The following is a 13,692-nucleotide window of genomic DNA, read 5'->3' on the forward strand; positions in this document are numbered from 1 at the left end:
GGCCTGTGGGGACGGCGAAGACCTCCGCCGGTCTGGGCGCGCGCGTGCGCTCGCTCGCGCGCGCTTCCAGAGAGGCAGCGATACGGCAAGAATGGTGACGTCACGTGATACGTCCTGCAATGGCGGCCGCTCGGCGTTTTTTTGTCGAAACCGAAACTGGCACGAATAAACGACGCCGTAAACGAATGTTTACGCTGCGCTCGACCGTCGAATCTGTCATTCTATGATTAGTGGGCTGGTAGGCACGCATAGCAGCGGAAAAAACGTAACACGAAAATTTCGTGTCAGTGCTCCTTTAAAGATTCTCTAATAAATGTTTCACTGATGGATTTATCCAATTCATTTTAGATGCGACTGCATCTCATTCACTCGCCTTGTCCATGCAGCGTCGTCGGCGTTGTTGTCGTCCGCCCCTCCCCCATTCTCCTCGCCGCGCGAGCTGCGCTCTCCGCCGCTCACCCCCATCTCCTCTCCGATGCCCCTCTCTCGCGAGGGGCATTTGATTGGATTGGCTTGGCTTGGATTTGGATTAAAGTGGATTGTGTTGCGTCATAGCCGCGGCAGACGCACTGGCACCGGCGCGTCCCCTCACCGTTATGCACGCTATAAAACGCGATGCCTGCGCCGATCCGCTCCATCGTTCCAGCGCCGTTCCTCCGCTGTCCAACGCTGCAACGTGAACCCCCTATGCGTCGCATCTACACAGGGGTTCCCGCGAGGGGAGGTGGTAGTTTTTTTACTAATAATTGCTCCCCGTACAAATTTCGAGGATTTCACCCTGCGACGCCAAAAGAAGAGCGAAAACATCTTGTTCAAAGTACACGTCTTTCGAACCGAACAGGCCTAATAAGTAATGCCGACGCCTGATACAAACGGCTTCAGATTTTATGAGCACTTTGTGATTATGGTGTAGGAGGTCAATATTACTGAAATTCTTAAGAAGTTTACCGGGAACAGAGTGAAAAGCGCTGAAACAGTTTTTCACATACTTATTTTTTTTATCCCACGCCAGCTCAGATATTCAACGGCTTTCCGTTGGTATATGTAACATATGCAGGTATGTAAACAGTGTTCTAGATTCTGCATATGTTCTAACATATGCAGGTATGTAAACACTGGACTAATTTTTCCGTATGACTTCTCTGGTGGTCTTGCGGCCTTGCATCCCTTTTACACGTTTCTTTCCGGCTATGCGGTTCTGTACTCATCCGTCGTCTTAACCCCGTTTCACGAAGACAGCGAAGCGAGCACCTCGTGGAGACGATATCGAGAGTGTCTACACCGATACAAGCAACTCAGTATACATTTCCTAGACAGATTGGCAGCTGCTGTAACTTACTAGAAGGCGCTGTTTGTTTGTGTAATTTATTTTGAGTTTTAACCCGTCAAAGCTACCCAGGACATCAGGCGCGCCGTAGTGGAGGGCTCCGGATTAAATTTGATCACCCGGGAATCTTTAACGTGCGCAGAAATCTCGACAAATGGGCGTTCTTCTTTTCGGCTCTTTCAGAAAAGCGGCAGCCGTGGCCGGGAATCGAAGCCGCGTCCTCGGGATAGCAAGGTTTCTTCGAAATTATGTTTAAGCTAAGGTTAATGATGGAGCTGGAAAGAAAACAAACACAAAATAGTTTAGGAGCATTGAAAACCGCAGGATAAATCCCAATGTTTTCTAGTATAATGGAACACAAAAACAACAAAAATTTCAGAAGCGCGAAAATTAAAATTATGAGCCAATCGCTGATAACCTGCTTGATAAACGATCAGAAGTGCCGTGTTTTCCCTCCCCGAAGCGTACTGCAGGACTACCGTTTCTTCCACGTACTCATCTTTTCATTTTAACGGTCGTCGGCCTTTGCCCCTACTGTACCATAAAACACATACAGAACATGCTAATGGTTTGAGATAAAGAAGTCATGTTCAAGCAATTCGTAATTCAATTGTGATTTGTCACACAAAGCTTTATGTCGTTATCACTCCAGTATTTACGAAACTTTGGCTTGCAATTGTTGAAACCTATGCCTCGGTGTGGTAACACCTTTTCCATCCATAACGCTGAGCTGTATATCCGTGCATTACACTGGGCTTCTCACTGGGCTTCTGCTATTGCCGTCTACAAAGGGTAGAAAAGCCTAAATTCATTGTCCGCTTCTAGCGCGCCGAAGCGACACCTGGGGTAGACGGGTGAAATGATTTGCCAAATTCCCACACATACGGAATTGGGCTGTTTGTATCTATAAATAAGCAAAGTTTTACTAGTAAAACTTTGCTTTTATATTAAAAGCAAAGTTTTACTCCGTATTTTGCTTCGAAAACAAGCAAGCACATTTTTACGCCTACGCTCCTCACGTACGAGGTTCGAAAATTGGGGCCTCGGTGTTTCCAAGAAGCGCCCCATGAAAAAGAAACGTTTCCCGCAGCCGGGATTGTTCACACGCCTCGCTAGCCACTTTTAAATTCCGGCGTGTGCGTTCGGCCGCTGTTAACAGAACGACATGTATAAAAACAAACAATATGGGTAGTCAGAGACAGACGTGTGATATTTTGCTAGTTTGTGGCCCGGTAAGAGTGTTGAAAACTCTTGAAATAAAACAAAGACAGCAGTATCATTTTGTTCTGTGTTCTGCCTCGTTGGACTAACGTCGCAAAAGCCGAACCGAACCTGCATCTAATACGGATCCCACAAAGAATTTAACATGAAACAAATCTTTAACTAAACAAGCCTGACGCTTGGCAAACCGCTTTGGAGAATAACGATAAGTTGGACAAAGGAAGGGCACGAGCATAACGCGAATATTTTTAGTAAGACCAATGCAAACTTTTGTTATGGCTGTCTTGTTTTCTCCTCTGGAAATTAAATGCATGTCACTAGCAAGACGATAAGAGTGCGCGAAGGAATGGAATGTTCGTTAGGAACATAGAAGGCATTTTCGAACCTGACGTCGTCAGGCTCGCTCGCTTTACCCCCAACCTCAGTGGCTAATGCGTTGCGCTGCTGAGCCCGAGATCGCGGGTTCGATTCCCGGTCGCAGCGGCCCCTTTTCTGATGGAGGCGAAAAGCAAAAACGCCCATGTGTACGAGATTTCGGCGCACGTTCAAGATCCCCAGGTGGCCAAAATTAATCCGGAGCCCTCCACTACGGCGCCCCTCATCGCCTGCCTTGCGCCGGCGCGTTAGACACTACAATCAATCAAAGCTTTACCCCAACGCCAAGGGCCCTTACAAAGGAGAGTGGGTACAGGTATACCTAGAATAATGCTACAACAACAAAGCGATAACAGTAGTTGGGCGATAAAAGCGAAGGCACAAAAACACACACGAACACAAACCAACCCAAACTCAATGGCTACTGAGAGACTGAACTAGAAGTATAAGAAGGCTATTAAATCGGTGGAGTACGAAAAAGAAAATTCAGAGGCACAGAATGGCCTACGGCTTCGAAATACAGCAACACCTAGAGGAGCATGAGGGACGCCTTCGTACTGTAGTCGACACAAACAGGATGATGATGATGATGATGATGATGATGATAGTTATCACGCCTGTAGCTCTAGAACTAGGGTCAAATAAAAAAATTCAACAGCTCGTAAAAGTCCAGTGAATCACACATTTTTGCGTGGTCCTAAACATCAACCAGCAGAAACCGTTGACCGAGAGAGGCAACGCCTGGAACCCTTATAACATGCAAATGGCTTTCTCCACCAGCACACGCGATCGGAAAAGGAATGCCGCAATTTCCGCGCTCGCAACCGGACCCGAGGACGGGGCACCTCCTCTGCACATTTTTCACAGGTGGGGCTCTTGTGTACACACACGCGCGGCCAGAATAAGTCGTGGCTGCTTTGTTCGTGCTTCGCCTCTCTCGAGAACAAAGGCGCTGTCCGTCCACACGCGACTTTATTACGTACGAGGCTTCTCCGGTCGAACCTTGCACGGTTTTCGTGTTAGAGGAGCAGAGCCAAAATCTACTGAACAACACTGAAACCTGAGAGTGAAAATTCAACCAGGTCTCAGCACACAGTCTCTCCGCTACAGGGTTCGTGATAGCAGTAGAGTACGCACTAAAGGTCCGCTTTTTCCGCGTTCGTGGGGGCCCGTTGACGCAGTCGGACGAGCGTGACCACAGGGAGACTTTATCGGTGATTTCACGTTCAAGCGTCTCCTTTATTTTTAAAAAATAATATCTACCATCCCTTCGTAAAGAAAGTTGAGAGAAGCTCTCTCACATCAAAAGTGCGCCAAACGCGAAAGCTGAAGGTGCGTCCAACTTTCGCTGAAAGTGCGTCTAATCAATTTCCAAACCTACAAAGACCCAAATCGCAAGCGAAGAACGAACCCATGCGGCGATTTTTTTGCGCACTAAGTGAACGCATCTGCGAACGACCTAAATGTATACCGATATGTGGTTTATCAGATAAGGGTACATCATTGTACACCTTCTTCATGATCGATGCATGTGTTGTCTTATCTAGAACCGCTCCTTTTGTGCGATTTTCGAGTAGCCATTTGGAAACAGTGGAAGCCAGGTTTCGACGCCCGCGCTCTGTATCGAGAGATCTTATCAGAGCTTTTCGGTCGCCCAACCTGTCTGTGCGAAAATGCATCAGTTTTCTGACACGACGCCATCGGTACCCCTAAGAAAGCTTTCGCTTTAAAAAGGGCCCATCTCCCCGCGAGGGGGACTCGAATAAAGTAGGATAAACCATGCGAGTTCCCAGTCACTGGTTACCTCGGGCTCCGTGGGATTGCGGTACTTGTCCGTGCTAAGCACATGATGTGTGTTGCACGTTTCAAACTCTACCCCACCGAACGCAAAGTAATGTCTCGACCACCGTGGTCTCGACTCCAGTTTGAGTGCGATTAATAACATCTCTGTTGACACCACCATTGAGAATCGCGTCGAAACTGGGCAGACGACGCGTAGGCCGGTGTTTTTTTTTTTTTTTTTTTTCTGTGGCGTGCAAGCTCAATGGCGCTTCGGTCATGCCCGTGGCCGTTTTCAGTGTTGCCAAGCGAAGAAATTGACAGCTAAGCTTTTTCAGTGAATCCCATCTATATTGTTAAACTTACGAAAAAAATTAGCGTCAGGGTACTGAATGCAACCAAATTCTTAAGGAACGAAAGAAAGCGTTTAAAGCTTTGTTCTTTTGTAAATATGCTCTTTTGTAAGCCTTATTATTGAGCGCTAAAATGACTTAAATTAAGCGTACATGAGTAACGGGCGCTAGAAGATCGTTTTTCTTTTTTTTTTCTTTTTTTTCTTGTGCGCAGGTAATACCTTTCAGTGGGTCTAGAAGAGTGCATCATTACTCGAACTTAAATTCAAGGATTGGAAAACGCCTTGAAGAGGCCATGCGAAGCTGTGGCACCAATTTGCCGTGACTTTTACTGTAGCAGACCTCTGCAGCAGACACAGGCGCACTCTTCTCTGAACGCGCAAGAAAGACTGGCAAATAAATTTCTGGGTTTGAACAATGTGGGCACAGTATGTGAGCTCCGCTGATTGCCGTGTGCGCTAATTTACTACTGAGACAGGATGTGTGTAATGTCATCACTAACTTTTAATGAGGTCTGCACAGAATGCTAGCCTTGGAGAGCTGCAAGGGAGTTTTCACTCTACAAATACATTTTTTAAAGATCGAACACAATGAAAAGAAATTCAAGCTGTTAGTCTCGCAAATACTTGATTGCATACTTTGTTTGCTAAGCACGCTTACGCTAACTCATACTTTTTTAAGACGGCGCATATGATCTTTTAACACGCATGAAAGAGTCATTCCAGCGACAAAGATGGCCGGTGAAAGGTCGCGTCCTTATAGTGTGCGAATAATTTCAGCCGGCGTGCGAATAATTTCAGCAGGAAGGCAGAAGGTAATAGCTTGGTTCGATTCGCTGCGCATAATCACGGCTCGACTACATGAACATTCGTGCACTTAAATTGTTCATTACTCGCACGGACCAGTATTATTCATTATTCCTCGACGCGTCTATGCTCATTCCCAAACACCTTTGATTTCCTACCCCGGTTACCCACGTGACGTCATTTTTAACTATACTTAGACACCTTTCTATCCCTTCTGAGGTGACTAGTGTGAATCGCCTTTGCATGCATGCAGGGGAGGGTAGATAAATGTAAAGAGAGTGCCATTTTCAGCCCTCCCGCTTACATCACAAGATTATGAACGTTGGTTTTGACCAAAATTTCGATTGTTGCGGCAGAAGAGGTAAGGAAAAGTTTCGTTAAAATTCGTCCCTATGCCGCCAGGGTCGCCGTTAGCCCATATCTTGTTCCCGGTGTCAGCATCGCTGCTAAGAACATCACTACTAAACCGCTACAATCGTCAGGTAAAAGCACATCCACGTTTTCACGAGATTAAGGGCTGCGCCCCCGAAACCGACGACTACGATGAAAATGATGATGAATATAGTCGTTACTGTGATGTTTAGGGGGATGATTATGATTATGCCGAAGATGATTATGAACTTGGTCATAGTGGCATAAGCAAGGATAACGTACTCGGGTATTATATGAATTAAAAGCCGGCAGAACAACGCAAGAACTCAGTGGGTTCGTGAGAGACGATAAGCATCTAGAACACCAAGGATAGCGCGGTTCTCATCTTCGGGCACGCGCGCCCCTGTCACATCTCGCAAGGTCAAAGGCTCGTTAAAAAAACGATCGAAATGGCCCGGTTGCAGTGCAACACACACGGATCGAAAGATCGGGGCGCCCATTTTTACAAAACATTCGCCTTCGCATTGGCAGAGACGTGCGTTTTATAGTTTGCGAACCGGTAAAAGCAGCGTGTCGCGAACAGGAACACAACGTTGGATGCCTGTAGGCCTCTTCCTTACTCCCTTTGTTCACTCGTCACGAAATAATCGTTGGAAAATGCGCGGAGAGGAAAATTCGTGAGATTCCACTAGAGATATAGCAGCATGGAAAAGAGGTACCCGATATAGAGTGTGGCCTTATTTGTTCGTTAGTTTGTGCCTCCCAGTCATCTCGGGCCACATACTTTAAAGCCACGTCCTCAAAAAACATGGCCCACTGTGGTCACTTTAATTTTTGGCAGAACGAGAACGGCGACGTTGTTATCATAGGCGTCAAGAGGCGGGTGCCATGAAATATTGGAATTCTTTGAGAGGAACGACGAAGCGACAAAATACCGCTTTTAAAAAAACTCAGAAAAGTAGAAAAGCCTCGTTTGATAACGGCGCACTTGTGAACACATCGACGCTTACGCTTCAGTATAGAGAATTGTGAGATAAAAAACGCTCTCGGTCTGATGATTATCACTGCCTTGAGGCGATAAAGGAAGCGCTTGGTCCGGCTTTTATAGACGCATCGATTGTCGACGGGCAAAAAGCGGCTAGCTATGCGTTTCCATTTTCTTTACCTTCAGTCGTTCATCGCAAGGTACAAGCGGTAATTACTGCACGCATGGTGGGCGTGTCAACTGAGTTACGCAGTGAACTATGTTGTCGTGAGCATAACAAAGAAAAGGTAACAACTTATGAAACCAAACTTTTGATAGAGAGCGAGAGCGAGAGCGAGAGCGAGAGCGAGAGAGAGAGAGAGAGAGAGAGAGAGAGAGAGAGAGAGAGAGAGAGAGAGAGAGAGAGAGAGAGAGAGAGAGAGAGAGAGAGAGAGAGAGAGAGAGAGATAACTTCATTTGATGCCCAAGATAGGTTTTGAAAAATAGACCTCTTCTTCCCCCTTCAGCCGTCAGCCAGGATTCCTCGGATCCCCTAGCGGCAGCTTCGATTACAACGACTGCTGTGACGTGTGGCCTCGTTGTGGAACTGGGCATAGTAGTCTCCCATTGTTCTAGAGGATTTTTTTTTTCAGAACGCTGTTGCAGTTTCGCGCTCGTTTCCTAAGTTGAAAGTCCAGTCTTCGTTGATCAGGCTATGAAGACAAAATACAAGTTTAGTTCACTGGAAAGACCACTTTGTTTCGATAACAATGGCTCCCATTTTATTGCAAACCCCAAGCAAGTAATCTGGGTATGAAAGAAAACAGATGAAGCAGTGGCGACACCCCCGCCGCTTTCCGGTAACGTCTCTGTGACGTCACAGAATCCCCTTTGTGCGACTGGCGGCGCCTACCGAAGCCACCACCAAGAAGCCCGAATGGGCCACTGTAGTGGGGCCTATAGTTACGTTTGATCGTATCGCATGAATGCTGACGTGCAGTTGACGCACTCGTAACCATATATTTATTACTGGCCTTTAATACGTCCCTCATGCCCTTATTACTTAACCGTAGAGCAAAATTTGAAAGTTTTCGAACATCTATTCTGTTTTCTTGGGTTAAAAAATATCGTTTGAGATTGAAGCGGAGCTTGGGGAGTTACGAAAGGCTGTTTTCTCAATTTGAACGCAGTACTATTTTGTTTTCAAGGCTTATCAAAAGCAATACGTCAAATTTACCCATGCGGACCTGCCAGAGTGTCGTCACAGCCAACTTCGCCAAATCGGAGGGAAAGAGGGAGCGACGGCGGTGGAATTTGCAGACGCACTTCTCTCGTTTAAAAAAATGCACGTAAATCGTTCGGAAAACCACCGAACACGGCCTACCTAAACTAGAGGTTAATGTGGTAACGTTATAAGAAAATGTTTACAAATTAGTTTAGTGACTCATCAAAATATCACAAACCAGTCCGTAACATGGTCGAAAAAAAATCCCGGTTGCCTAAAAAAAATCCCGGGCCATCTCCACTAACATGAAACTTGGGGAGGGGCGAAGCATTCAGCGTACAAGTGTATTCTTGGCGCCTTGGCGCTTTTGCCAACGGAGGTGAAACCGTTGGTGGGAATACAAGTATGCAGCTTTGCTGTAAAAGTCTCTTGTCGTTGAAGTACGAAGCGCTCCAGCGCGAGGCGTAAACGAGTGTCCCGGTGTTTCCTTAGTACGCGTTATGTTCTAGCGCGAGGCGTAAATGAGTTTTAGTAGGTGTTTTAGTACGGTCACTACATAAGACGACGATTAAGATGACGACGACAGGATACGCTAACAGCCCCAGCCCGTAAGGGGCTCCGTCCCTAAAAGGGCGGATGGCGGAAGGTAGCAAAGCGCTGACATTGGCGATGTGCATACGAAAACGCTCTCCCCGCTCCCGCTCTTCGCCTCTGCATCCCTTCTGTGAACCCCTTCACCGTCATTCCCTCGAGGCAACCGAAATAGCCGGGGCAAAATCGATGCGCGCCGCGGTTTAAACCGTAGCTTGTCGAGGAGCGCCCAAGCCCAGGATAAAACCGCCTCCGCCAGCAAAGGTGTAATCAGTGCAATCACAGCCCTGTCGAAGGAGCTTGACTGGAAAGGACATCCATGGGAAGGACAACCGTGAGGTGGGCGACGACTTGCGGAGCAATCTAAGGACACAAAGAGCTCATCCCGTATCCATGACTGTGGGAATAGTTTCCCTGGTTGACGAGGCTTAGCCCCCTTGCAGGCTTCGCTCCTCTATTTCCCTTTTCACTATCGCTCGCTTATCGGCCTTTTCACTGAGCCCTCTGTTCTCCTCGGAGCTTTCTGCTCCGTTGTTTGTTCTGGCTACGACGCGGTTACCGCAAGCTTGGGGAAAAAAGGCTTTGTCAAGGGCATGTGTGGTAGTACGGGTTGACGAATAAACACGCACTGCAGAAGATATTTAAGCGAAAATGTATAAGGGTGAAGTGCTTGACCTGTTTCGTTTAGTGTCATCAACGGCGAATGCGTTTCTTAAGACGGCTTCGCCGGTGCGTATCGCCGATGGGTGCTACGAGAATTGCAACCATTACGAGGCACGGACGCACAGACAGGCAATCGGGCAATTTTGAGGGTGTAGTTTTCTGTTTGATTTATGCAGGGATCGAACCTAGGAATATTATTTTTACTAATTAATTAATTAATTATTTTTGCCTTCAGGGGAGTGGGCTACACAAACAAGGCAAAAAAAATTCCCCGCATTTCCCCGAGGGGAAGAATGCGAAAGTGCGAATGCACGAGTTGAATTTGCGCGGTTCGGTAATGTTCGCGAAAGAGAGATCACACACACACACACAACTACAAAGAAAGAAGATGCATTTATTCACAGACATCTATTTGTGTTGTTGTACTTGATTGCTAGAGCGGATCTCAGCTTTGAAATTTCGTGTCAGTACTCCTTTAAGCAGGTGCATTAGCCCTTCTCACGCCCAATTCTTGGCCAATCCCCCACGCGGGTATGTGCCATGTCAGCGGCCAGGCAGCGCGCGCCCATCTCCCCCCGTTGCTAGGGAAGACGAGGAGATTCCTGGCCAATCCCCCACGTGGGTATGTGCCATGTCAGCGGCCAGGCAGCGCGCGCCCATCTCCCCCCGTTGCCAAGGAAGACGAGGAGCGCGCGCACCCGCAGCTGTTGCTATGCGGACGGCGGCGGACGCTTCAGGCTCGCTTAAGAAGTGCATTCGCACTTAATACATGGGAATACAGCAACTATGGTAGCAAAACAAATTAGCCTGGTTATACAATATTGGCTAATGCATTGTGAAGTAAACGGTTATCATTTATCGCCACAGCATTTGGGGGAAGGCGGTTTCAATCACGTGATGTTCTCAGGATGAATTCTTCAGAAAACTGTCGTGTACTGCTATGTTCGATCCCAACTTTGTGAGCGTGATCGGTTCGGCGAGAAACGTATTGCGGTTGATTAATGAGTTGGTTGCGTACGGTGGGATGATAGTTCGTGAAACAATGTAAGACGAAAAGTGGATCGACGGGAAGCTAAAGATGGCAGCCCGATAATGGATTTCATGGACTAGATGCTTGCAGTAGCGTTACAGTTAGAGTGAATGAAGCGACCAGAGTTATTTTGTACCATTTGAAGAGCAGTAATTAGATTATCGCGGCAGGGGTCTTATACTGGCGTAGCCCACTCGATTTAGACCTGAATAGTGTTTTATAAAGCAAAAGTTTCAATGAGGTTGGAGAGTTTGAGAAGTTACGGCGCAGATAACACAGCATGTGGTTAGATTGGCTAATGGTATGTTCTATGTGGAGCGTCCAATTTATAAACTGCTTATCCAATAAATCGTCCAATTAAGTGTTGTCTGAGTGGAAAAACGCGCACATTGTACATTGCGTATTTCTGGAGAGTATGTGCTCCGCCCGCCTTCTTGTTCAGAGATATCTCCAGTGATTCGCATGAAAACGTCCAAGAAATTTTGAATAAAAGACCGTGAACTCCGTTCAAATTGCTTTGAGGACTCTACAACTAACCATCAAACACATTTCTGTACACGTCTACCTTACAGCGCATGTCGCCGCTCAAAGAAAGGCTCAGGAGTTTTAGAGCACCGTGTTAATCCTTGCTTACAATGACATTGCCTAGTACCGTTGACGTGTACAATGTACAGCTGCTCCAAATGTTAAACGGAGCAAGACAGCGGTGGCCGGACCGGGCAAAACTGCATGCCAGCGCGATTTATGAATAGGTACGCCGCAGATAGCGAGGGTGCGTCGGCACATCCGGCTGACCCGTCTCGATGTTCTGACTGTCGCCTTATCGTCGGATCAAACTAGCCACGCTGCTGCCACCCCTGCTCGCCAGAGGTGCTTACAATGCTTTATGCACGAATATCTTCCTGCTTCGTCGGAAATGGAACCACTTGTAATATGCGTGCCTGCCATGGTTCGCGATATGCTCGATTGTGAGGTTGTTGCAAGCATCTGTGGCCAGAATCATGCTTGGCTCACGGAAACGCATATGCTCCGGCAGACATAAGAGGCGGTGCCCGGCCGCAGCGAAGGTCAGGGACTCGGGCGCGAACTTCGGCTGCCTCTCGATCTTCCCGCGTTCAACATCCTCTCTTGCCAGTCATGGGTAATGAGCTCCCCCTGCCGGTTGGGAGCCCAGGAAAGGGGGTGCTCACGTGGCCTGTTAGCCAATCAGCGGTGAGACCTCCTCCTTCCCACCTGCTAACGTCCCCTAGGATGGCCTCTCTCAGACGCCAGCTAATGAGCGTGGAGGGTTGCGTTCACGCAGTTGCAAGTTTAAATAAGAACAGCGCGTCAGGCTGGACGAAGAAACAAGGAGAAAAACACTTGTACCGTTCTTTCTTCCTTCCCTTAGTTTACACTCTTTCGTCAACCCTCGTTTACTAACCCCACTTTCATCCTTTTCAATTTTCATCGTTTTCTCCTCGCCGTTACTCTGAGTCGGCACATCGCGAGGTAAAAAATTACGCCCACCTCCCCTCGCGGGAACCCTGGTGTGATGCGACGCTGAGGGGGTTCAAGCGCAAGCGGAGAGCAACCGTCGACCGAAAGGCCGCCGGAGAGCGGCACACCGGTTATATTCTTGGCACTATAAATGCGCAGCGCGCTCGAAGGAGAGGAAACCGCGGAGAGAGAGAATACTGCACATGCGCAGCACCGCGCGCAGCGCCGCCCACCGGCGGAGTGAGAGCGCGCTGGGTAGCACACGCTCTCACCTGGGCACGCGCCGGCGCCAGTGCGTCTGCCTCGGCTATGACGCAACACAATCCAGCACAATCCACTTTAATCCAATCCAATCCAAATCCAATCGAATCCAAGCCTAGCCAAGCAAAGCCAATCCAGTCCAATCGAATCCAATCGAATCCAATCCAATGCCCCTCGCGAGAGAGTGTTCCCTATCGGAGAGGAGAGCGGGAGAGTGGCTGCGGACAACGGACGCACGCCGCGGACAACAACGGACGCACGCAGGAAGGACAGGGCCGCCGACAAGAGATGCTCTGAGCATCGCATCCAAAAGCGGCAACGTGCTTGGCTAGTCGCCTAATTGCTGCTCGTGTAATTGGCGCACTCAAATTACTTACGTAGGCCTCACTGCATGTCTCAAACACAGCTCTCTGTGTTGGAGGCCCCAACGCATTCACTGGGTCTGTCTGTACGTAGCTAAAGCCATGCAGCCGCATCCGGGTCACAATGCGTTCTCGTTTCCAATTCCGGAGCCCGTGAGTTCAACTCCCACCCAGACTGAAATTAACCCAATTTTAGTTTCATCTCTTTTACTTCACCTCTGTTCTCTTTGCTTCATCCGCCATTTTATGCGCCGTCTGCCAGTTACGACGGCTGCAGGAGACAATTTTCAACCTAAATAGTGACGTAACGCTTTCGCGTTAAGAAAGGAGTAGTTGGGCAAATATTCCCCCCCCCCCCTTAACGGGTATTCCTAGGTCATCAATGCTGATTGGGTAAAAATCGGGTCCACAGTGCCGCCATGAATACGAAAATGAAGGTGATAGGATGGACCTCCAGAATCACTACAGCTTTCGAGGGCGGACAGGATAAGATATGTGTGAGGCCCGAAATAAACAAGCAGACACCACCTTATTCTCCACGTGCAACCCGTTTACAGTGGATATATTTCTGATGGGCGACCAGGGCTTTTAGTGTCGTTCATTACTCATTTGCCGTTAATGGTACTTCTTCAGGTGAACAACCCGAGGTACATTATTATGTATGGCCTCCACCTTGCGAGCGGATGTTTGTAAAGAATTCATTCCGCATGCGACGTTCCCGCCGCAGTGCACTTAAGCTCTCTTTGCCTATGGTGTGCAACGCTCTCGGAGCTGTTAGCAAAGCAACGCCATAAGTAAGTCCTAAAACACGTCGTCTCCCACAACAAACGAACGTTCTAGCTTGGCAAGGAACACCGCAGACCTCGTGATAGGATATGAGAAGT

Source organism: Haemaphysalis longicornis, unplaced genomic scaffold, assembly GCF_048455015.1.
Source record: "Haemaphysalis longicornis isolate Haplotype H1 unplaced genomic scaffold, Haemaphysalis longicornis Haplotype H1 scaffold_12, whole genome shotgun sequence".
In the NCBI taxonomy this organism is placed as follows: Eukaryota; Metazoa; Arthropoda; class Arachnida; order Ixodida; family Ixodidae; genus Haemaphysalis; species Haemaphysalis longicornis.